Source organism: Calonectris borealis, chromosome 3, assembly GCF_964195595.1.
Source record: "Calonectris borealis chromosome 3, bCalBor7.hap1.2, whole genome shotgun sequence".
Lineage (NCBI taxonomy): Eukaryota > Metazoa > Chordata > Aves > Procellariiformes > Procellariidae > Calonectris > Calonectris borealis.
Window position 1 is genome coordinate 64938551 of NC_134314.1, and position 25105 is coordinate 64963655.

Genomic DNA, 25105 nt, shown 5'->3' on the forward strand with positions numbered 1-25105 from the left:
TGTCACTGAATTAGTAGCAACAGGTAACAGCAACAGTAGTGTTATTCTTCCACTGTAGATTTCTAGAATCTTTATCTGTCTGCTGAAATGAGATGAAGAATGATTTCCTCATCCACTAGTGTTTGACAGTACTTGTCTATGACATTGGAAAATATTATTTTTACCGTATCTGTAATACTCTTCAGTTGTGGGCATGTGATAGTCATACCTCTTTGGTACTTTTGTTTACGCTATTTGGGCTTTACCTTGCTTCGCTGGATGACAAGCCATTTTGGAGGTTTGTTACTCTAGAGAGAAAGCCTTTTTTCATGTGCTTAACTACTCCTATTATATTAATTATATTCATTAACCCCTATTATATTCATTTTATTCATTAACTACTCCTATTATATACATATTCCGTAAGTTCATTTACTTAGGAAATAATACTGAAGGCAGATAATGTTGTGAGTCAATCAGTTTATTCAGTTTGAGATACACTATACCTGGGGATCAAGTCCTTCAAAAACATCTGGTTATTTTTAGCTATTTTGCTGCAGCTATGTCAGACCATATTCTTCTCATGGATAGTTTTTTGTTTTGCTTGCATATCTATTACACTAATCATTTCGCTCAGATTTGATCTTGTTAGATTCCTACACTTCCTTTCTTTTTTCTGTTGTAGTTTTTGCACGATTTCCATATTCTTCTGTGTTCTTCTGCTTGTGATTAATGTTGCTCCTACGGTCGTCTTAAACTTGAATTGCCATTACTATACAAAGATACATTGTCATGCTAGAATGCCCTCTTTTGGGAAGATCCTACTACAGTACTGTGTAGGGAGTACAGGTCATACGAGGTCCTGATGTGGCTTCAGGAAACGGAAGAGAAATTACTTCTTAGAGCTTTACCCAGGATGATTTTGAACCATGTTTTTGTTTAAATGTTGACTATGAAATCAGCATAAATATATTCATATTTAAATAGAAAATACTTTTATATAAAATGGGTAATCTTCTGACTTTCTACCTCCCCTCCCACCACAGTAATTCCAAAATGTTGCTTTCCATTTTTGAGGTGAAATTGCTAGAGGTAAATTGCTGTTCATTATCAAAATGTAGATAGGTGCTACCAGGGTATTCTAAAGATGTCGCTGCTGGGTTAACAGAAAATGTCTGCAACTTCTGACTGTAACTAGCCTTTTAGTTATTAGCTTTAAACTTGGACTTTTGGAGTATATACTGATAGATCATGAATTAAGCATGTTTCAAGTGGTTTAAACAGAATAACCAAGGGAAAATGTTAAGGGACTTTTTGGTATCTAAAGTAACAAAACACCTATTAAGTAGTAATTTTAATATTTCATTATTGGCTATAGTGTATTGAAAGAGAAAAAATGCTATTGTGAATACAAAAAAAAACCCCATTTGGATGCTGACACTTTCTATATGGCAGCATTAAAGTAATGCCAGATACAAGGATTTTATCTGTCTGGAATGTCAGTGGAGTTCATATACATATGTAGACTTTATATAGGAACCAATGATACTCATTTTGGGCTTCAGTTTAGTAAACCTTTCTCTGGATAGAATTAAACATATGCTGTCTTGAAGAGGAAAATACTTTAAGAGGTGTTTCAGTGGTTTATTGATTCAAGAATACTTTTTGGGAGAATCAGTCTTCAAAAGACTTGCATGTTCTCACAGACAAGAAGTGGTTAAACTGGTTATAGAAAACAAAGAAAGAACCACAAAATTCCTCCCCAGGCTCAAAAGCTTTTCATCTTTTGCAAAGATAGTAAGGAGAGTATTTTTCCTCTGTTTCCAGTGCAAGAATGGAAGGTTTTACATCTATGTAGCTTGGCAGCTCTGTTAAGAGCCTTCCTATGCGAAAGGTGTTTATTTTGCTGATGTTGAGTTCCATTCTTATATTTGTTTTCCTTTTCTTTCCTAGGGTGAGAGGGTTGAAGCAACAGGATGAGAGATCTCAAGCATGCTGCTAAATGTTGTGGTCTGACAAAACTACATGGCTTCCTTTATCAAGACAGCTGTGTTTTTACATAAATAATCTTAATTTGGCCTGCAGAAGGATTGCGCCTGATCCTCAAATGTACTACCTTGAAAGGTCACCTTGACTTCCCCAAGGAGTTTACTTCAAGGCATTCAGGATGCCAGACCAGAAAGCCTCACCGAAGGAGGTATGTTTATTGTTTACTACTTAAGAAAATAATACTGGAATTAAAAGGACACCTTCCAAAATAGCAAAGAAAGTTATTGATACTCACAAAATCACTTTGAAATAAAGACTGCTGAATGGGCTGCTTCATTTTGACAGTTATACCTAGTATGGCTCACAGGGAATAGTTAAACTGTGTTAAATTAGGCTCCTGTTAAATAGATTTTTCTCTCTGTTAACTGGCCTCCCATAGATGTCATTAGGATTGTTCATAGAAGCAAGACAAGACTGGGACGATGAGTAATTCACAGCAGTTATATATGCAACACTGCAATTTGCAGCAATTAAAGAAATTGGTCTTTTATTTTAATAACCACTGATGATAGATAATTTGGCCAGTGCTCAGAAAAACTCATTATAAAGAATGTCAAAGATGAGCTCAAAGATGCCGCCCTGTTTATTAAAAATCAGTTACATGAAAATAATTATACTTTCATATCAAGCTTCACAGAATATAAAAATGGGACATTTAAGAGAGAAATGGACCTATTGCTCTCTATGGAAATATTGTGGGATTTTCTTTGTACTTCTATCAGTATGTGTAAATGACCTTCTATGTCATGAAAATTTTGAAGACGTTTTCATAGGTCTAAACCCTGAACAATTAGTTAAATATGTTCCTGTCTCCTGTAACTACAGACTTCCATACCCTATCAATTGGCTAGGTAAGATGCGCACAAATCATATGCTTTAGTGATAGAATTCATAGCTGATCATGAGATCAGCCTCAACATTGAGGCTTGGGCTTTTATTTGATTTAAAATCTGTCTGAGGCTGAGGCTTTAACTTCAGAGTGTGGAGTGCCAAAACATAAAGTAAGACATGTTTTTAATTTAGTGACCTTATGCAGAATGGAGAGTCTCACAGTAACCCATTCAAGCTTTTCCATTTGCAAGTTCAGATTGGGTATGAGTGCAGCGAATTAAACAAACAGCAATCATGTCCCACTTCTGTTGTTTCCAGTTGTCCCACTTTTGTTATTTCCAGTTGTTTGGCTTGGTTTTTTTACACTGCCCAAATGTTAACATACAAAGAAAACAGCAATCTCTATAAACAGTAATTGGACACTTGGACACTAAAGAAGTTCTGAAACCTTCTAGTCTGTTTTTTCTTCTCAATGTACACACCATTGATAAGAAACAACCCATGTTTTTACATTCAGATGCATACTTATTATTTGGACAAATTGCTAATCCACTTCATGAAAGAGCCTTTTTTTCAGTATTATTGTTTCGCATTTCCTTGAATACAGTGTTTGTGTGGCAAGAAGCAGAAGGGAAGCTGTTTTGTGATGTAACTTGTAAACTTTTCAGTATCTTATCCTTTTATTTGTGTGCAACTAAACATAGAAAAAAATGTCCTGAAAGAACTTTATGAAGTCATGGTTAATATTCCAGGCACAAAATGCTGAAATCAAGATGTCCACAGCAACTAGTGTGGTATCATGTTATATTTCCAAAATTTTAAGCAAAGTCAGATATACCAGGGTAGACATAGGGGTTTGTAGAAAGCTCTTTAGCACTAATTTGTTTTGTGCACCATCGCTTATGTCACCTGATGTATCTCTGCAGCCCTCCTATTTGGGTAAGGTTTGGTTCGCCTGTAACCGTACACACATACAGGGTTTTGTCTGTGTCTCTGTTGCACAGTTTTACAGCCTGCAGTCAGGAACCCCTGAAAGGAAGCATTGCTGATCTTGGCTTTGTATCTCCCTAGACTGACAAGCATTGTGTAGAATCAGATACGTGATCACAGAACTGAAGATTATATGGCATTAATCTATGCCTAAAAGCAGAAGTAATGTAGCGTATCTAGTATTATATGTTTTATTATTGTTTCTTACCAGTAAATTTTCAACAACACAGAGCAGGGATCCCTTTCTGTAGCACCCAAAGACTGACTGAAATGAAATCTAAAACATTTGCAGAGACTCAGAGAAGGGCTGTCCGATGAGATGATACCTTATTCTTATGAATGTTGATTTCTGAAAAAGAAGGAGTAATTTGTGTCTGAACTGAAGCTTGTGATGAAACCTACATAATTTAGTAGAAATTATTAATATACTTTTGACCGTAGGGCTAATTTATTCTTCACATGAATATACATACGGGAATGTGCACAAAGAACAATCTTTTTTCTTCTTCAAAATAGTGTCCCAAATTTGTTAGGAGTATGATTATTGTTGTAATATTTGTCATGAAGTCTCACATCAATTTTCAAAAACTTGCAGCTAGGTGAAATGGAAAAAGTGTTCTCTTGAATATTCAAAGGTACACCTGTATGCCAAGATTAATTTTTCAGTCTTCAGCCACAGGACTTTTATTCTTAAAATCAAAAGAATTACTGTATGTGTAACTGCTTTTCTATGAGCTTGTCTATGAGAAGAGAAGAAGATGAACCATTTGTTCTCAAACTTTCAAGTATTTCTATTTGTCCTACAAGGAGAAATCATGTATGGATAATCTCAGCTCAAGAACTGGAATTTTCAGAGAGTTATAAATGATTGACAGAATGAATTTTAAATGGAAATACTTATTCTCTCTTAGTTATATCTGTCAGTAGTACTTCAGCTACAGCTACAATCAATGGTTCAGCTGAATGTTTTTCTGTAACACCCTCTACCACACTATCTAAGTATTGTATAATACCTACATTATGCCCTAAGTATTGTGTAATTTCTAGATTATGTTGAATGGTTGCTTTTAAAATTAGCATGAAATTCATCAATGTGGAACAATAACATCACATTTGGTTTCAAAAATATTGACTATATTATTCATTCTTCATGATGTCTGTTTCCTGATGAATATTTTAAACAATCAGGATAGACAGTAATTACATGAGAGAAATGGGTAGATAGAGGCCGAGGAAGAAAACAGTGAAGAAAAGATTATTTTTATACACATATACAAACTAAATTAATTTTTAAGTACAAGTTTGCTCATTTTTAGCCAATTTGAAATTGTTTTACCAGGAAAGATACTGAACTGTGAATGAGGAGACAGTAGCTAATTAAATTACTCAAGAGGCTTTGGTTTTTTATTGGTATATATACTTGATTGCATGATGTTTCTATAACAGACAAACAAGATGCAATTCTAGAACGCTTAATTTTGCTGTGAGTTGTTGGTGACATAGAATAATTAATTAAATTGGAAACATTTTAGACATAGTGTCACTTAAATCGCAAAATTGTCATATAGAGTGTCTTCACCGAAAGGACAGAAATAGAGATCCACTATAACTGTTCAGCATTCTGGACTAACTCATGTAAAATTAAATCTTCATTATAGTGAATACTAAAAGACAGTTAAGTGACCTGAAGACTATTTTTCAATCTCCTAATGTTACATGTACTTCCATTAGAATATAATGGAATATAAATTGTTCATAATCAACCATCAAATTGTCTTGTCGATGGAAACAGAAGTGATTCTCACCTAAACAAGAAAATTATGAGTAATGATGACCGCTGTTCTTTCAGGAAATTGGTAATTTTCTTAACCTTACACCATACAGCACCAAGCAGCACCAAGTCCCATCACAGTGAGCAGCAAATATAACCGTAGCCCAACAATTTTCCTCTATATTTTGCATTCTTCCTTAGGAAGACTGGGCTATGAAACCATAGGCTATTTAAAGTCTTGTGTAGCCCTCCCTTCCTAGAATTAGCCCCTGCAAGACTTAACATTGGTCTTCCTCAGCTCATCAATGACCAAATGATCTGAACTAAAACTTTCACCTTATGTTAAGTATGATGATATTAACTGTCACCCTGATTAGGCTGTAAATTTGGGCACTTGCCTTCATATTCATATTTGAGACAGAACTAACATGCAGCAGTTTTCTGAAGCATTTTCACTGAAATGCAGAAGGTTTCTTAATGTTCTGTTTCTTTAAAGCACACCTACCATGCATACATTAAAATGTTGACAGCAAGTGACTGGTGAAGTTTCAATTTATGTTACATAGGAAAACCTCTGCTTCTTCAGATGTGACTGAATCTTACAATACTAGAAATTAAAAACTCAGCTCAATGCTGAGCTTCTAAGAGGTGGCCAGTATACCTTTTAATTTAGGTACTTGCAGCAGAGATATTTGAAGTGCTCCTAATATTCCACTATCGTATTAGATTTAGATAAAAATATCTTAGATGTCATCCTTGTCGTTGTCATTTGATGGAATATCTTTGAACTAATTGCTTTTTTTCTATGACTGCTTTGAGAAAATTATTTCATCTTGACTTGCAAGAATCTGATCCAGACAGTATCACAAATTTTACATACATAAACTGGTAACCCTGCCTGCTGGTTTCCATCATCAGCTCTCTAAGATTTCTTCTAAATAATAATGGAAGAGAGCTAGTGATGGTATGCAATCAGATCTAACACCTTTCCTCAAGTTAGTTATTACTAGGTGTGGGTCCACATTACAAAAATGCCATCATAGTTAATGCAAGTCAAACATGGCAAAACCAAAATCACATAAGCTCTGAATTGCTATACTGCTGGACAGTGTTAAAATCTTTTACCCACTCTTTGCAAATAGTCACAAAGACAGAGTTGGTTTCACACACTGTTTAGACATTTCTTTGGCAAATATCTGTGTTTATGTAATAGAAAAGGAAATTGGAATATGAATAGGTGAATTAATTTCTCATTATTTACCTCTGTAGTACTGGACAGCTTGAAATATTTCAGATATTTATCTGGGATTTAGGAGGAGATAAACAATAATTCACATAAAATGAATAGTTACTGCTTGTCAGCACCTCAGGGCAGATCTTTGTTAATATGTCACTTTAACAATACATGTAAATGTATTTTTGAAAACTGGAATAGCTTCTGAGTGCTTCATACAGTGATAGAACTGAATGTCAGATATAACTACTTGCCTCCTCAGTAGTCATGACATGATTTAATTTTTGCCAAATGCCAAGAAATTAGAACTAATCCGTGATTGTTCTCTTTTTGTTCAGGGCTGTCAGCTCCATTGGGAATATTTTAGCAACATGGAGAGGCATAAATAGTTGTGATATAGCTGAATAGAGGCTATTTATTTCCCAGTACTTTCATTTCAGTTCTTACCTGGTCAGTAAGTTGATTCAAGGTATTTTTTTAAATTAAGAAAAGAACCTGCTCTAAAGCCCATTTTTGTATTCTGCTGTGGCTTGCATTATACTCATGAGTTGCTGCTGCTAGTTATGTCTGTGGAAATCTATTTTTCAGCAATTAAAAGGCACGTGCAAAGAGATAAGATCGTGGTACAGCATAGCTGATTTTAATGTTCTGAGAACACTTTTCAGACTGAAAAATTTATCATAAAATCAATGTGGTCACCAAGCTGCATAATGCAGAAGTGTAAATCAACGGTCTGGAAATACAGAAGAAATCATGCACAGGCACAAAGTAATCCTGGCTTTCCTAGAAGATACATGGTGAGATCCAGTTACCTTAGATCACATACTAGGCTTAGGCTAACAGAATTTCTTCCGGTGATGCTGAAAAACACCTTTTTGTCGTGACTGTAGAGAAAATTAAATGCTTCATTTACAAAGAATGCTTTATTATACACCCAAAATATAGCTATCCATACTGGGGGAGAATGGACAGCCACTTGTTTCTTGGTCTTCACAAAGCTAAGAGACCAGCTACTTAGAGGCAAAACAGATTATGTATGATCTCACCAACAGTCATGAAGGCTGAAACTAAAGCAGAACCCATCACAAAGAAGTGTAAAGAAGGCAGACAATGTGAATGTCAAAGTTAGCAGAGTCAGAAGTGGAAAAGTCAGTCAAGTTTTAAAACAGAATTTCAGCAGAATCTCCGTATGGTGCTCAGATTTCCAGCCACCCTGACAAAGAACTGGCTAAGCTGGATGCTCATGCAGGGCTGTTATCTCATTTGTAGTATGCAATGCAGGGTCCAGGAATTTAAAAAAAAAACAAAACTGAGAATATATACTAGCAAATAAATGCATAAATAAATAGATTAAGTACCTAAACCAGGTGGTCCTGTTGCCATCCATATAGAGCAAAGAGGAGGAAATTTAGAGTGCAGAAAGAAATGTTTTCTGATTCCTGATTAATTCAATATGCAACTATTTTTGCTTTCTGTGCTGTCAAGATCAGATGCCCTTTTCAACAACATAAAATTAATAGTCTCAGTGAAGAAATCCCAGATGAGAATTCTTAGCCTGTGATTTATAGGATCACATGAAATGGTCTAATAATCTCTTCTGTCCTTAATCTAAGAGTGTCATAAATTTCATTAGCTATAATATCTCCCATTTTGTCTGACTCATGGTTTGTTTCTTTATCCCTTTTGAACTTAATATTTAATATATTTATATTAGCATTATTTCTCTTTAGTATTGTTATTTCAGTGGTATCCAGTGAACGCACAAATGGCAATGGGCACAAATTGAAACACAAAAAATTTCATTTAAACATAAGAAAAAACTTCTTTACAGTGAGGGTGGTCAAACACTGAAAGAGGTTGCCCAGAGACGCTATGGAGTCTCCATCTTTGGAGATATTCAAAACCCGTCTGGACGTGCCTCTGAGCAACCTGCTGTAGTTGTCCTTGCTTTGAGTAGTGGGGTTGTACTACATGGTCTCTAGAGGCGCCTTCCAATCTCAGCTATTCTGTGAACTATTCTGTGACTATGTTTAGTTGATATTAGTATTCGTATTATGGAGGAGTTGTATTTGTACTTATAGATCTGCTTAGAATTAATTGCAAGAAAGGTGGAAACTCAGGATAATGCAATTTCATGTTAGACTCCTGAAATATCCCATATTACAGTACCCACAGTAGGTCATTCTGAATTTGAATGCATTACAGATGTATATACTAGTGAGGCCCAGTTTATTTTGTACCTTGATGAGAAACCCCTCCCTTGTATTGATGTGCCAGACAGCAAAATCAAGTTTTGCATGTAAGTAGGGATGGCCACACAATGAAAATGCAGTACGTACTTGCATCAAAAAATACTGTAGAACAAAAGGGACAGGAAGCACGTAGTCTAGAGCAAGTATGGTCTTGGCATAGCTGGATTCTGGATAATGTGAGCGAGTGATTTTTCTCAAGATAGATTTCCAGACTAATTAGTCCCATTTCCAGCATTTGTACCTGAGGTCAACTTTTCTAATTTTTCAAGAATGCTCAGTTTTGGGTAGGATGGGAGAGTGCAATGCAATCTTGATGGCCTGCCAGTCAAAAGTCGCTGCGGTGCCTGAGAACCTGTAGTTCCCGTCAGTTCCACTGCAGCTCTTGGCTGTCTGTTCGTGGCTGCCGAAGAGTCAAACGTTTCCTGCTCGGCGGCCGGATGGAAAGGAAGTCCCATCTGCTTCCTGGTGCTGGAGGTGGCACGGAGAGCAGGGCAGCCAGAAAAAGCAAATGTACAAAGAGAGATAGGATTTGGTGACCTCTCAGAGAGTTTTGTGTCATCCTGCTTGAAAGCAATCACTGTTCCTGTGTATAATTAATTGTATGACTAAAACCATATCCACAGCCCCAAAACAAAGAGGATTAGAGGGTTTAAAGGTTTAGAGATTCTTGATTCTTGTTTCCTCTTTCTTTCTTAAATGTATCTTATGATACGTTTCTGGACTTAGATCAGTCAGGGTTGTATCACTCACATATCACGTCAGAAAACAAGGCTTTTACTGATTGTTTCAGATAATTTAATGCTTATGAAAAGTGCCAGACAAGTTGATAGCCTTAAAGCCTTCTTCTTCTGGAATGATTCTCCTGTGAATTATATGCAGTGCTTCCAGACACTGCTTGAAACCTGTTTCCTGCATCTTAAATCTGTCTATTTTTCTCTATTTTCTGGCTGGTCTTGAACCCTATAGCAGTTGGTATAAATCATCATGGTATCCTAAGATTAATTTGTACTGTGCTGGCTTGCAGGACATAAGGCTTTTGCCCAGAAAGTGTAGGAATGTGGAATTCCCTCAGTACTGAGTATAGAAACAGCAGATCTGTTTAAACTAGCTTGGAGTTGGTGCATTCAACAAGAACCATTCCCAGTATTTAAATACTTCCTCAGGCACTTTTATTGTCAGAAGACAGCTTTTCAGTTAGTCCGGGTAGCTTAGCAAAGAGCCATATCAAGTCAGATCCACGTGACAACATCCATATGGGTGCTGTACTGGTCTGCTTCCTGCATTGGAAGAACATCCCACAGTTACCAGCCGTGCAGTGATTCTCCCTCTGACTGTGGAACATGCACTAAGGCACTTCCATTTTCTTACGAGTTTGCCAGCCTTGGCACCACTGTCTGTGTCAATGACATAAAAACATTATTTTTTATATAAACAATTTCCAAGTGGAGTTACTCATCACTAATGGAGGCAGATCTGACAATAAAATAAAATAAAAAACCCCACTAAATTGACAACAAGAGCTTTTAGTGCAAATTTTCTTAAGAAGTTGAGGTTATAAACTATGGATTGATCTGTAGTGCAAATGATAAATGTATCTGCCTTTCCATTGTTTAATTTTTATTTTCTGTGTTAGCCCCAATTTTATGGACTTTGCTCATACTGCAGTACAGAATTTATGAGAAATTGGTAGCAATGTCAGTATCTTGATATCTGAAAAACATGAACATGGAGATTTTTTTGGATTACATCTTGGTTTACATATTATGAACGAGCAGTAGAAGTAGATTGATTTTTGGCAGTCTTCAGGTAGGTGATCTGCTTCAATGCTCTGCACTTGCTATTAACTTTAGTTCACTCCTTTTAAATGCTAGGGTTTGGGGTTTTTTTTCCTTTTTTTATGGTAGCCTTATCACTCCTTTTTGTATTTGGAGAGAATTTTTCACCATTATCTTCGGCTTCACTGTTATTCTTCTCAGCAGTACAGTCAATAAAGCATACGGAATACCAATCACAAGTTATCTTATGACTATATTAGGGAGCTCTTTTTTCCTTTTCCCAGAAAAAAAGAAACAGCTGAGTTGATACTATGAATAGTTTTTAAACTAGAAATTTTAGGGGCTTAGTGGTTTTACTCTCTTTCTCATAAAAAACAGATAATCACATACAAAATCGTTGCTCTCATTCTGTTAAAATCTAGATCACCTAAACACTATCATAGCCATTATTTTTCTGCAATATGCAGTTTATATAATGTTTATTTTATCTGGTGCCATCTCCGCTCACCCCCTGGACACTAGCCTGTTTTGCAAAGAGCAGTCGTATGGTCATCCGCTTTGGTAGCCAACACTGATGCCAGGCATGGTGTGTCTGATTTAGGCCAACCATGGTTTTGCAGACATAGCAGGGAGTGAAGAGAGCGGTCACAAGATTGTGTAACTAGTTCATTGTTATTCACTGCTTTTATATTTTCTTCAAATGTTGCTGAGTTTCAATTCGAAAATACTGAAAAGGAAGATTATTTGCTTTTCCTTGTCCTCCAGTTGTCTTATTTGATACACATTTGGAAGAAAAATAAATCTCCACTTAATAAACAAATTCAATTTATTGAACTAAGTTATCAGTACTTTTACTTGCATAGAATTTTTCTGTTTAACATCTGATTCTTTGACCTCTCCAGAAGGGGACACAGCAAGACATGGTGGGATAATTGTCTGGCCCAACACCTGAGTCCATCCCATAGAGAAAAAAGAAGGCATAAGGCGTGCAAAGTTCAGCTCCCATTAAGTATTATTTGAAATTGGAATAAATCTGGTTTTCATTTGAAATTTTTCAGTACTTGAAATTCTGCCATAAGTTTCATCAGAATTGCCTGTAGAAGATAAAATGTAGTTTTACCAGCTCTACTCAAGACACAATAATCTAGTTCCAGCAGAAAATACCTTGTTTCAGTATGCCTGATCCTTTTTCTCCAGTGTTTCCGCTCTGAACACAGCAGCAGTTCATCTGCTAGGATACTGGCAGTAGTAATAGGAGAGTTTGGGAGAGGATGAGGTGGGGGAGAGTTATGTGACCCAGATGTTTTGCACTGCAGTATTTAACAATGGAAGACATGAGCAGTGGGGAAGAAATATGGATTCTAGCTGCAATGTTCTGTATTTGTGCAAATATGGGGAGCAGGACAACTCAGTAGAAAAGAAAACCCAGGAACATCCACCAATAGGGCATCGGAGATGATAAGCAATATTCTAAAAAGATAAGACACCATATAATTGCTATATCTTAGGGAGGACTTGGAGTGGAAGACATGATCCAATAGCACTTAACTCTTCAGTTTGCATAATGCTGTGACATCCTTCAAGGACATGTCCTAGGCCTCCACGAGATACTCAGGAGGTCAGGGATGTTAATTAGAGAAGGAAGGCATCTATGTTCTTCTGAAATTCTAGCAACCACTTTATTAACAACATTTAATAATATCAAAATACTCAGTGGCATCATACTTTTTTGGTATCAGTGTTGTGAAAGATTGAAATGGTACTGCCCATCATTTGATGAGGCAATCACTGAACATGTCCAAGAGCAGTTTCTGAAGCTGTGTGTTTGAAGATATAATCATGGCCAAATTGCTTGGCTGGTCACATTCAGTTAGTCTCCAAAAACTGATCTTGCTGAGGTCAAGATCAGAAAAGAGAAATTATTAGAAAGACAGGATTTAAAGATGTCTCTGAGAACAGAAGGGATGATTGACACCAGACTGACTGATAGATACCTTTGTCCTCAGAGCTGGTGCCAGTTTGAACACCTGAATCAGTTTTGTTACAGATTTCCCTGTGATGGGTAACTGAGGACCAAACAGCCATGGAGATTTTAAATCAGGGGTATGCAGTTCCTTTTCTCTGAGGTATGGGGTATTTCTTGGTGAGGTCACTATCTGAACCTGAATCCATTTGAATTGTGCTGCCCTAGGCTTCTTGATCTGAAATGGCTTACAAAGCATTGAAGTGTTTCCATTCTTTAAACCTGAAGTGCTCAGGTTTAAAAGTAATTTATATTATTCACAGTACTTTCTCATTTACAATGATTGAAATAAAGTAGTTCACAATGATTCTGAGTGTTTGGATCTTTGTTTACAAAGTAACATTTCTTGTTCTTTCTGAGAGAGAAGAATTTCTCTTAGAAGTTAACTGGAACCTATTCATATTTTCTTATCAACATTTACTTCAGCAGATAATTAAATTGAGGTTTAGGATGAAACAGCTATATGTAATATTGTCTCATCTCTACAAGCAATTATATACAGCAAAGATATATTAAAAAAAGAAAACTATGAGATGAGCTATGAAATGTTAACATTTAAGATGGCAGTTCGTCTTATCTCAAATGTCTCAAGCTCCTTGTCCAAGCCTGTCTTTACTTCATCAGTTATGATTGCACTGACAATCCTTATCCCTCCCCTGCTTTCACATCCTATCTATCCCATCTGCTATTTCCATCCCACTCAGTAGTACTCTGTGACCTGCTCCCATCACAATTTACTCCCTCCCCTCTGCCCAAGTTCTTTTCTCCTCTACTTTTAACTCCCTAATTCAGAGGTATCACTGGGAGATCCGAAGAAGTATTTGCTGACCTCAGTTTAGGTGCTCAGACTCAGCACTTAGAGCACAAGTCATAAGAACATCACATTCAGTCCCTTGGGGATGAAATCTTTGAGGAATTAAACTGTTAAAATGTTAATCTATTGAACATGTGTGAACTTCCTTCCCCACTCCCCCAACAGTATGAAATTTAATCAACTAGGGTCAGATTTCAGAGGGTTGGCAAAAGGCACATCCTTGATACAAAGCGTGCTTACTCCTGCCTCCCTCCCTCCATCCCAGGTTTTAATCTGAAACTTGGAACACTCAGTTTAAGGTCATTGGAGTTAGTTCACATGCACAAAACTTATTTTTCCATAGCCTTGTCCTTGAAAGCAGCTGAGCTATTTTTGCTGTAATATTCCCAAAACAAACAAAAAAATCAAAATTGGTCCAAATGGAAACACCTAAGATGGAAAATTTTATCCCAAATGATTGAACCTTGGCAATGCTACAAGTACCTGAAAAAGGGCCATTAAACAGGAGGTGTCAGGGAATTTAAATAGGTTTTACTATTAGCTTGGCTTTAAAGTATGTATTACAACCATTATTTTACAGTTCCCAAGGTATTAATCAAATGCATTCATTTTCCTTCCCAGTTGTCTACAGATACAGTAACCTAGGCAGCAGCATAACAGGTAATGGTGATTAAATATAGGTGCTAAAACAGAGCTTGTGCTTTGGACTTCTAGCTCTCTGTAAGGAGCCCAGCACTATTCATATGCTTTGATGACCAATATGATCCATACAAGTCTTGGAAGTATATGGTGAACTGAACTTTCCCTGTTCAAATGCTTAGAAGATGGAGAAGTAGGAGGCATAGGCAGAGCAATCAAAAGTGCCTGTTGCAGTTCACTAATAAGAAGAGATCCTATGTGCTACTGATAAAGATCTTGGAACAGATTCATATCTATGGAGGTGGGTTTTCCAGACATCCCTTCATCCAACATACAGCATGAAGAGTTAAATTCCAGTAAGATCAATGGAACTGGTCAGTGCTGAGTTTAAACCACTGAGTTTTAACTTAGTCTTGCCCATGTTAAATGACACAGTTCTGCAGCTATTGCCTAACTTCCGATCTCTCAGGCTTTGAACACCTTTTGAATCATACTTTCCAAAATGTTTCCAAAAGCACTGAAAGGATCATTTTTCATTCCAAAGTTAAAAAAAAAAAAAAAAAAAAAAGAGAAAAGAAGAGAATAAACAAAACCATTATTTCCAAGAAAAAAAAAATCAGGTTCTGGTCTAAGTTACTTTGGTGGAAGGGAAGCTGCACCAGTATATTAGGAGCAGAATTTGATTTGTCCTTTGAAATAAAATTACAGTATTTTTGTTGTGCAAAATTTTATTACTTTTTTTTTTTGTATTTGAGAAACTCATGGCCATGGGAAATTATAATTTGCTCATGGGACCCCAGCATGTGCTATTCCAATTAAACTAGAATATCCAGATGTAAATGAACTGCTTCTTCAAAGTTCACAGGATGTTCACATTGGCTCAATTTCTTTAAGACAGGATCCATACCATTTTTTGTTTTGCCATAGCTAGCACAGTTGGTATCTCAAAAGTACTGCACAGGATTAGTTTTTGTTTGTTTTTGTCATTTTTGGGGTTTTCCCCTGTAGAATGGCCATCTGTACATATATCATGGTTACATTACTTTTTTTAAGAAATGAAACAAAGATACTGAAGTTTAAACACTAGTTCCTTTCCTTTGTTAGCAAAACAAACACAAGCAGCCCAAGTAAAAGATTTTCTTAACTCTAAGGAACATTGTCTGCCTCTGCAAAAAAGTGTTGAAAAATCAGCTGCTGTGGCTCAGTATTGCCATTTCCTGTGTCACCTTTCCCCACAAAGTGCTGGACAGAAATGGTCCCTGAAGTGTGTAAATAAAGGCAAGGATTTCTGATGGTTTATTGTGGGCATCAGCACAGAATTTATTTGCATTCCAAGATAATTTGCTAGAAACTGCAGAAAAAATGAGCATACTACCCGAATTATGCCATTCTTAAAGCATTTAAAGCCAGTTTAACTATCGGCTGAATTAGTGTCAGTAATAACAAGGAGTTTGTATACTTTGTATACTAAAGCTTTAGGCCCTGATGGTGTCAGGTGGTTGGGAAGGTCCTACTGTTTGCCTGATGCTTGTGGTTTTGCTTTCCATCAATATTCCACCACAGAGATCCCAAAAACATTTGAGTAGACTACATTCGACCCTAATGCAGACAGTGCCTCATGATCTCACTTACCACATGATCACTGCGACCATTTCACATACCCTGTCATTATATAACATTCCTCTGGCAGGAATGAAATTCTTTACATGGGAAGCATCTCATGTATTTTAGGATTTTTTTTTATGTGATATAGCAGGGGGGAAACAAAGATAACAGTCAATTTGCAAAGAAAAATGCTGGCATTCACCAAGTAGTCCTTTAGAAATAGTTATCCTAGCTTCAATACCATCAGAAATGTTTACTTTGGATTTTGGGACTTTTGAAAACAGATCTCCCCTTTGCAGCAAGAAATCTGAGAGTGTCATATACAATCGTGCCAACAGCCGGTAGTTCAGCGTGCTGTCTCTGACAGGGACCTCTATCAGCTGCTTCAGAAAATGTTACAGAATCAACTGGCCACAGAAATGTTCTTCTTAACCCATGTTACTTAGATGTTGATATCTGCCTTGAAGCCTAACTCCCTCCACAAACTCCTGTGGGCATTCAGAAATGCTTATTTTGGATGTTCTTATTATCCACACACATCCAAGACTTTTTTTGAGTCCTGCTGGACTCTTGACCTAAATGATACTTTGTGGCATGAATCCCAGGCTGATTGCATGTTCTGGGTAATTATTTCATTCATATTCTCTTCCACACACCACAATTTGGAAGAAAAGTTTAGGTTAAGCACCTAGCTATATATGCCAGCTCTACACTGATTCTTTTTTTTTTTTTAATGTAAAAGAGAACCACCAAGGTCAGCAGTACAAAGAAGATTAACCTGATAAAGAAGAGATCTCATTCAGTGGTGAATAAAACTAACAATATTTCTTTTTTGAATGAAAGCGTGCCTTGGACAACATTCTAGCATTAAGACTGAAGGCAGCAGAAGAAAGATTGGGCCAAATATAGAAAGCAACCTGTTTTGGTTATGAATGTGATAGAAAAGTAAAATACGGTGTCTCTTTGTTACTTGTTTTGCACTAGCAGTGCAAGTATCTAATATTTAATGTTTGGTTTATGTCATTTGATTTAAAAGAAAAAAAGTCCTTGCCTACCGTTAGTGCACACACCCCTTCTGTTCTGGAAGCTTTGAAACCTTCTTGCACATGTCCAATGTTTTACACCCACACTGAGTCTCTTAAAGTCTTAGGAACTGAAGTATTGTACCAAGCTGTAAATGAAATACAGTACTAGTGGTAAATATGTACATCATAGTTAATCAACATAAATATAAGATTTTATTGTGACTTTAGCCTGAAGATTTGAGTTGAATATCACTGAATCAGAATGATAGTAATTTACACTTTGTTTGCATTCCTCAGTGTAATACAAATACAGGCACAGGAGAACTGCGCTTACTATAGTGATCTTCTGTATCCACATATTTATTTCCTATTTGATTTGGAGACTGATGCTGCCTCAACATTTGCAGAATGAAAACTGTTTATATGGTTACTGCTGTACTAAGGTTGGGGGTTGAAGGGGGGGGCATTTGCACTAGAGACATTAAGGCCCGTGTGGAATTTCCTCAGTGCTGCACAAACAGGTAGATTTTTCATGGGGAAAAAATGCAGTTGGAACTTACTGGTGACTCAGTGTGGCCAAGCAGCTGCAGAAAATACTCCTTTCTGGAGCACTCATCTGACAGTGCCTGTCTTCTCTGGTGCCTCACTGCTTGTTCCAGCTCCTGCACCTGCTTATCCACTGCTCCCACCTTTCCTGCCTCTCCTTTCACTCATGTTTTTCAGACTTACCTCCTTCTAAAATAACCCCATTGAAAACATTTTGTAAAGCCAGAGATGGCTGAGCTAGCCTGAATTTAGCAAGGAATCTGACATTCTCTCTCTTCCTTTGTTCTGTTCCTTTTTTCTGGTTTTCATTTTTCATAAGGGCTTCAGGAGAAGGACTGTATTATTTCAATGTTTGCAAATTACCTAGTGTAACATGATACAGTCCACATTCTTGTCAGCCTTAAAAAGCAAGACACTACAGTTCACCACCATTGTCTGTGGCTACTGAAACATGGGATAGGACACATTAACTGCTCAAAAATGCAGAAGAGCAGCATGTATCCCTAAGTTTTTGTTAATTATTCATCTGGATTGTAATTCCATTAAAAACTGCGTATAAAAATGTCGTTGTATCTTCACTAATTAGTGTTAGGCAGGGTAGTGCCTTAGTGTTTCATATACTGTCTTACTTTGTTGGCTAGATTTTATAACCTAACATTCATCCAAGTCCGTGCAGAGTATCCTTCCTCAGTTTTCAGCTGCACCAATATGAGGAGGCTGGCTGTACAACGGAGGATTTCCACTCTGCAAGTGTGAATTCTCACTGTGTACTGTGAGGCATTTCAGAGAGACGAGGAAAAGACCAGTTCAGGAACCAATGCTGGTCACACAGCGTTGACCCAGAGCATCTCAAAGAAATGGTCCTCAAACAGAGAGGGCACCTTCAAAGTAAAAGGGAAGAATGAAAGTCCTGGCAGAGAGAAGGGACCGCTGTGCTCACAGCAGTACAAAGTCCATCCTTCCTTTCACACATCAGGGACTGAAAGCAGGCTGTGAATCGTAGTGGATGCTGCCTCCAGCCATCTCTAGAGCTGACCTGGAGAGTGCAAGCATTGGGGCTTGGGTGTGGAAAGTGCTAACCTGGAAGAGGTTATCCTCCCCCAAGACTACTCATCCTGAATTTCGTGGCGGCTTCCTTTTCTCCTACAATGTCTTAGTTTGTGGGATCTTTTTTCACTAAGTCTGTGTGTCACCTTTGATGCAGAGACAGAGAAGGAATGGGACCTGTGGGCACGACCAGACAGCTAAGGGTGCAGTCACACATCGCCCTGTAAGACTGGGGGCTGGCTCCTGTGCTGCCAGCCTGTCTGGAAAACCATGGCTGTATGTGGAGGGAGAGGAGGGGGTTGGCATCAGCATTTATATGTAAGAGAAAGAAGGAGGGAAAGTAGGAGCAGAGAGCTCTTCATTCACTGTGTTAGGACAGGAACCTGGGCTCCAGCTGGGAAGGAGGAAGGAGGGTGGTAATGCGACTACAAAATTAAAAGGGAATAGTGTCCTAATAAGAAAAAAGATGGATTGTTCCAGGCATGTGATTCTTATCATATACATTGGGGGGGAAGCAATAGGCATCTAACATATTAGCCATGATCTTTAAGGTAGTGGAAACTGTAAAAGTGCGCAAACAAAATGTCAATGCTGCCTGAGTTTCTGCCCTTGTTCAGTTTTGCGTTGCTCACCGCTGCAATGCAGACAATTAAATCAAAAGAGGCTCAATAAAGGCTCTTTCAAAGAACCAAGCTTGAAAAAAAGTGATGATGCATCTCAAACAGTCTCAAATAATTCAGCTTCAAAGCAACTAAGAACTATGTTAATAGTGGGCAGCTCCCTCCCAACTAGGATAAGTGCAGGTCCAGGCAGTAGAAGGAGGAGAGTTAATTTAGGGTGAGCTAAATGCTAGGCTAAATACATAATAAGAGAGTGAAAGTCTGATTCAAACCACCAGACATTTTTTTCCAGTGATTTCAGTAGGACCAACATTTCACATAATTTGTCTTGTTTCAATTATTTATTTTTCCTCGAAAATGTTTGTATTAGTATAGCATTCGGGAAATATGCTGGTTTGACCTCCAGGGCACTAAAGAGGTCTACTCCCAGCACAAATACCTTAAGGACAGCAAGAGATCAAAATGCTTCATAGTGCCCTACTTAGGCTCTGTAGTCAGAATCTGTTCTCCTTTTTTTGACAAATATTCTGTTTTTCAGGTAATCCTTTTGAAGTCATGGGGCTACCCATTGTTTGAGGGATTCAAAATCTGACAATGGAGGAGTCCCTTCTAAGGGAGAAAATACTGATTCTTTGTTCCACTCTTGGTATTTTGGATAGCATACCTTGCAGCCTTGCTAACTGTGATGACTGTTGTTTTCATGATGTTGAAATTGTTGGCTAAAGCCTTCATCTGCGTAGTTCAGTATTTGATTTTTCATCTGGAGGAAGGAGAGGAAGGAAGAAAGGGCAGCCTGATTTTTTTCTTCACTTGAAGTTTTGTTTTCACAAATAATAACAAGCACATTAGCTAAAGAACTAAAAAAAAAAAATTAGAGATTGAGGTTACTTTCAAAGTTCTTTAATAACGTGGTGTCATTAAAAGCAAGAAAGATTTTATATAGCCAATGCACAAAATTAGTCTAGTCTGTGCTTGATATAAACATACATGATATCAGTAGGAATTCTTTTTATATACGAAAGGAAAAGCAAATCTCTCAGTTTATATATACTAGGAAAATATTTGTTTGCTGAGTACATGCTGAGCATCTTTCCTGCCTTTTCTCAGAATAGGCCCTTGTCTCTCTGTGGTTAGCCAAACTGGATACATGGTTCATGTAGTTTAAGAATTACTTAATTTAACAAACCTCTGTCCTTTGTACTTTTCGTTTATGCTGCTGGCACATCACGCCAATGGCCGGATGTGCATTACTAATACAGTGTTTTTTGTTTTGATTTTGCCAGCTTCATGTGAATCATATGTGCAGCACTGGATTGTTACTAAGCTTGTAGGGTTAGGACATTTAGAAGGAAAACTTTTTTCTTCCGTTCATTTTAGTGAAGACAGTATTGGTGAAAATAGTGCCAAAGTAGTTTAGCAGAGACAGAAACACGGTAGAGTCTGATCATCGCCCCAAGTTCTGTCTTTTCAGTCTAGCATCAGGTGGTGGAACTGAGCTGGCTGACAGGAACTGCAAAACTTGGCCAACAAGTTCATCTCTCCCAAAGGTACGTGGCAAGGCAAGATCTACACAGCTAAGGGTGGCAGAAGGGTTGAAGTTGTTTTTTGTTTATTCTGGCCATTTCCATGATGCAATTTATGGATTGACACCAAAGCAAGTTGTGTATCAGTACTATTTCAGTAGTTATGAATTGCTATGCGAAGGAAGGAACAAGCAGGTTGGGATAATAGCAGTAGATAGCCTCTTAATATAGCTTCATTATCAGAAAAAGTGTACCTGGAACCAAACTCTAAGTCTCACAGATTCATCTTCCTTTGTCTTACTTCTCACCCTCAACTCTGCTGCCCCCAAACAACTGAATTCTGTATATATCTGGACTTCAGCACAGGAAAATATTTATGACACAGCTATTTAAGTTACGTCTCTTGTATATGTACATGTCCAGTCCACTTTGCTATCTCTGTTCATGTTTCAGTTCTTACTCAGCATATTCATAATCCACAGCCTAGACACCTGAGGAGCCATTCCTTATAGTTTACAGACCCAGTTCAGCCATGCACAAAAATTGAAAGTGAGATTCATTTAGGAATGAGAACAAAGGCTCATCCATCAATACAAAAGCCACAGGGCTTCCATTTATTCAGCTCTTAACTTTCTTGTTAGCCAGGTAGGAAATGAGCCAAGAGGCAAACACAGTAGAAAAATTATTTACTCAGAGCAACTGGAATTAGATTAGCTGTTAGGAGACATTGCACTGGGCCAACAGCAGCTTTAATGGAAGTGCTATGGGAACATAAGTACATTGATAGGAGCATTTGGGGGAAGTAAGAAAAGACTTTTTAAAGGATGTGAAAGTGGTTAGACAAACAGGAAAGATTGTTGCAGGCATTCAGAGTTTGGCGAGTTCTTCCCTGAGTGTGTCATGTGATCATATCCTGTGATCAACCCCCTGAATTCAGGGCAGTTTCAGAATGAGTCTGAGCCTTCGCAGGCAATCGCCAGCCCTCGTCCTCCAGAAACCCGAGGAAGTTGCTGGGGACCTGCTGCTTATCCACCTCCCTGGTTATCAAGTTGCTCAAGGGCACGGGGGTTCAGAGGAGGACTGTAAGTGGACCAGCGTTCTTGGGACACTAGGGAACAAGAAGAGAATATTAATATCAGGAAACCCAATACTGATTTGCAGATCATCAACTGCCATGTACCTATGCATGAACTCACATGATGGCATCTGTGATGCTAATCCTGAAAATTACAGATCTCTGACCTAATTTCCTAAGACCAGTCTTCATTACCACTGTCTGACTAAATCTCTGGAGAATGCTGTAACCTTCAGGAAAGATAAACCACAGGGATGGAAAGGGGAATGGAAAAGGGAGCACTGCCTGCAGTGAAAGATGAAGGGAATGATTAAGAGGCCTTCTCCACTAAGGGGGCAGGATGCAGCTGAGACTAGTCCTGATCAGTCTAAGGAAACCAATCCAGGAACACACTTTACAGGAGACATTATGGTTGAATAGGAGGAACAGCCTCTATGTGGTGGCCGCCTGTTGTACAAGAAGTTGATGAGAATAACTTTTCAAGGAAGAGAGAGAAAGATTTTTTGGATTAATAAAAGTCTATCAAACTCGTAAATATGTTTTAAAAAGACACACTGACTTATTATGAAAATGAATATTTAAATGGGATGAAGATTAAGATTTAATAAAAATATCGTGGTTGCCCTAAAACTGTCTGAGAGGAAGTTCTGATCATCAAACTAGATTGTTAATACTTGCTACTTTTGCTACTTTCAGCGCTGACCAATTTATTTTGAAATTACTGACACCCGTCCCACCAGGTTCTTACATTAGCAGAACTCAAGAGGCAAAGTTAGCGTTCCTTATTACGAGAATCAAAGCTGTTGTGGTATCAGCATTGCAGTAGCCATGATGGTGCAGGGATATGTGAGAGGCCAAGCTAACAGGGAAAGACACGTAGTTTCCTTGGATAGCTGAGAAAAATAGACAGGCTTCACCTGCCTTTCCCAGTCAGCACTCCAATAGTCGAGCTGGGTGAGGGTGGCTCAAGCATTCAGTTCATATCAATGCATGAAATTGCTAAGCAGAATTCGAGAGCCTGGTTGCTTGCAGCGCTGGCTCCCTCCACCTGCTGTTTGCTCTGTCTCCTGCAATGACAAGATAAGCCACCACTGAAGTGTATATGCACATGAGCAGGGGGCAAATTGGGCAGCCAGTGCTTGTCTTTCATTGCAGAATGCTTTCAAATCCATGAAAGAAGATCACTATAAAAGATATTGGTATTTATTTTATGGTACTACTAGTACAGCAGCTGCTAGATGGTATGTGGCATCATTTGAAATGTTCTCAGTGAAATTTGCTATTTGTTCTAGGCACTGATTGCTTGGATAAACCTTGTGAAAAGTTGGTGTATGCAGTATGATCCCAGGCAAAAATACTTGTTTTATCAAAAAAAGCCATTAGTTTGAATAGAGCTATAAAGTATGTTAAAAATATTTTCTTAAAGATTTCAGCTCTAATAAATTGGCCAGGCTGTTAGCCTTGAAATTAAACCCAAGTGAATAATACATTTTGAATAATTTGAATGTTGCTTCTTTTTCTCCACACCAGATAACCAAAACATATCCCGCTTTCCTGAATTGCTTTTCAGAAGTATTCAAACATTCTATGACACAATTCAACTCTAAATTTTATGTGAGCATGTGGTATTTATTTCAGTATGTTGTTTCATTGTTAATGTCAGATGTCATATGGATTCATTTTCGCTTTCAAACAGGTTAAGTATAAAAACAATTTATTCCAAAAAATACTGTGTTATGTGATTGTAAAACCCAACAGCTGTCAACACTAGCACATTTAATGTAATATTTTGTTTTCAATGAATCTTTAAACCACATCATCCTGACTTTGATATCCATGGATAGCATCAAAAACAAGGGGCACAAACATGAGTAAAGCTTGTAATGGGAATTATTGCAGAACCAGTGCCAATGAATTATTGCAGACTTTTTTGTAGTATTCTGTTTTCTCTGCTGGATTGTTTGATTTAATCTTTTGTCCATCATTTTAGCAAAAAATGTCACTGCAGTCTGTGTTCTGTGTGAAAGCATCCTTGATAGTTGGAATTTAGACTTTGTGCCCTTCCTGCCCTACCTTCTTTTCTCCCAGAAGCTTCTACAATTGGTGACAATTTAGAAAAGCAGATCCTAACCTGAAGTTAGTGTCTCTTACATACTTTCAGATAGCAATCTGTTATTCTACAAGATATTTTATTTGAGTCCTTTGCAGTATTCTTTTTCAGGTCTCATGAAGTGGCAAGTCTCTAAAATTCCCCATTTCTATGGGTCGGTTGAGGAATTTTATTTTTCCAGTGCTTCATGAGAGTATTTTGTACACAAACTGTCAGATTCTACCACCATTTACTCTGCCATTAACCAAAGGCTGTGTTAGAGCAGTGTTTGCAAATCCCATTCACTACAAATTGCAATGTTATGTTCTGCATAGCTGCACACTTGCGGGGCCCTGGCCCATGGTGTCCACAGGGAGCAAAATTGTGTGTATGTTTTGATTATTATGTATTTCCCTGGACTGCAATCAACTGAAGGAGGGAGCTAGCCATTAAAAGTTAAATACTGCAGAGTTGAGCAACCTGCACACACAGGTGGTAGATATGAAGTGCAGCTTTCAAACTTATAAAATTGGATGGGTCAGCATTGACCTTCTGACAATGGTTTGTACCCATTTGCCATAATGTACTTAAAGAGTGTAGCACTGTTCATAATGGAGCAGATGTATGCAAACTGTACACTCCATAAACTGAGGTGAAATAAGGTAAAATAATGGCATCTCCACTTTGAGTTATTGTCTGTGTTTAGTACCCATTTTAGGAAGGTGCTTTTCAGAGATTAGGACTTGAAAAAATGCACTTATTTTATAAGTGTATTTTATAAGCTCATTTTATAAATCTGCTCCAGGAGAAGGTTTATATATGAGCTCCAGCAGGCTCTCTTCTTTGCCTGTTACAGGCATATGATTGCTTTCTGAGCTGCCAAGCTAGGTACAGGCAGCACATATGAGGGCAGGGGCCTTGGGACCTACTGTAGGTCACATTGCTGTCAGCTCAGAAAGGCAAACGGGGCTACATTTTCCATAGTTTTCCAATAAATCTGTGAGTGCTTGGGGAAGGATAGTGAGCTTTAAAGGGTGTCTATTGATGCTGTCTAATTCTAGAGCCGGCTTTAGCCAGGAGCATCTGCTGTTTAAAAGGTTCCTGTGTTTTACAGCTGGCCATATAGTGGCTGAGCTGAAACGTGCAGAAGTTCTAACAAGTGAACCACGGAAGAGAGAAATTGTGGGACAGCAAACCTGGTCAGGAGAACAGGAGTGA

The 25105-nt window shown here is 37.8% G+C and overlaps 1 long non-coding RNA gene across 1 annotated transcript in view; it reads left to right on the top strand.

Annotated features, from left to right (window-relative positions):
- Positions 1-1873: 1873 nt before the first annotated feature.
- LOC142081383 (uncharacterized) overlaps positions 1874-25105 on the top strand; it is a 103250-nt gene continuing 80018 nt past the window's right edge. The window contains exon 1 of the long non-coding RNA XR_012673312.1: positions 1874-2176. This is a non-coding gene — a long non-coding RNA (uncharacterized LOC142081383). The remainder of the gene's footprint in view (positions 2177-25105) is intronic.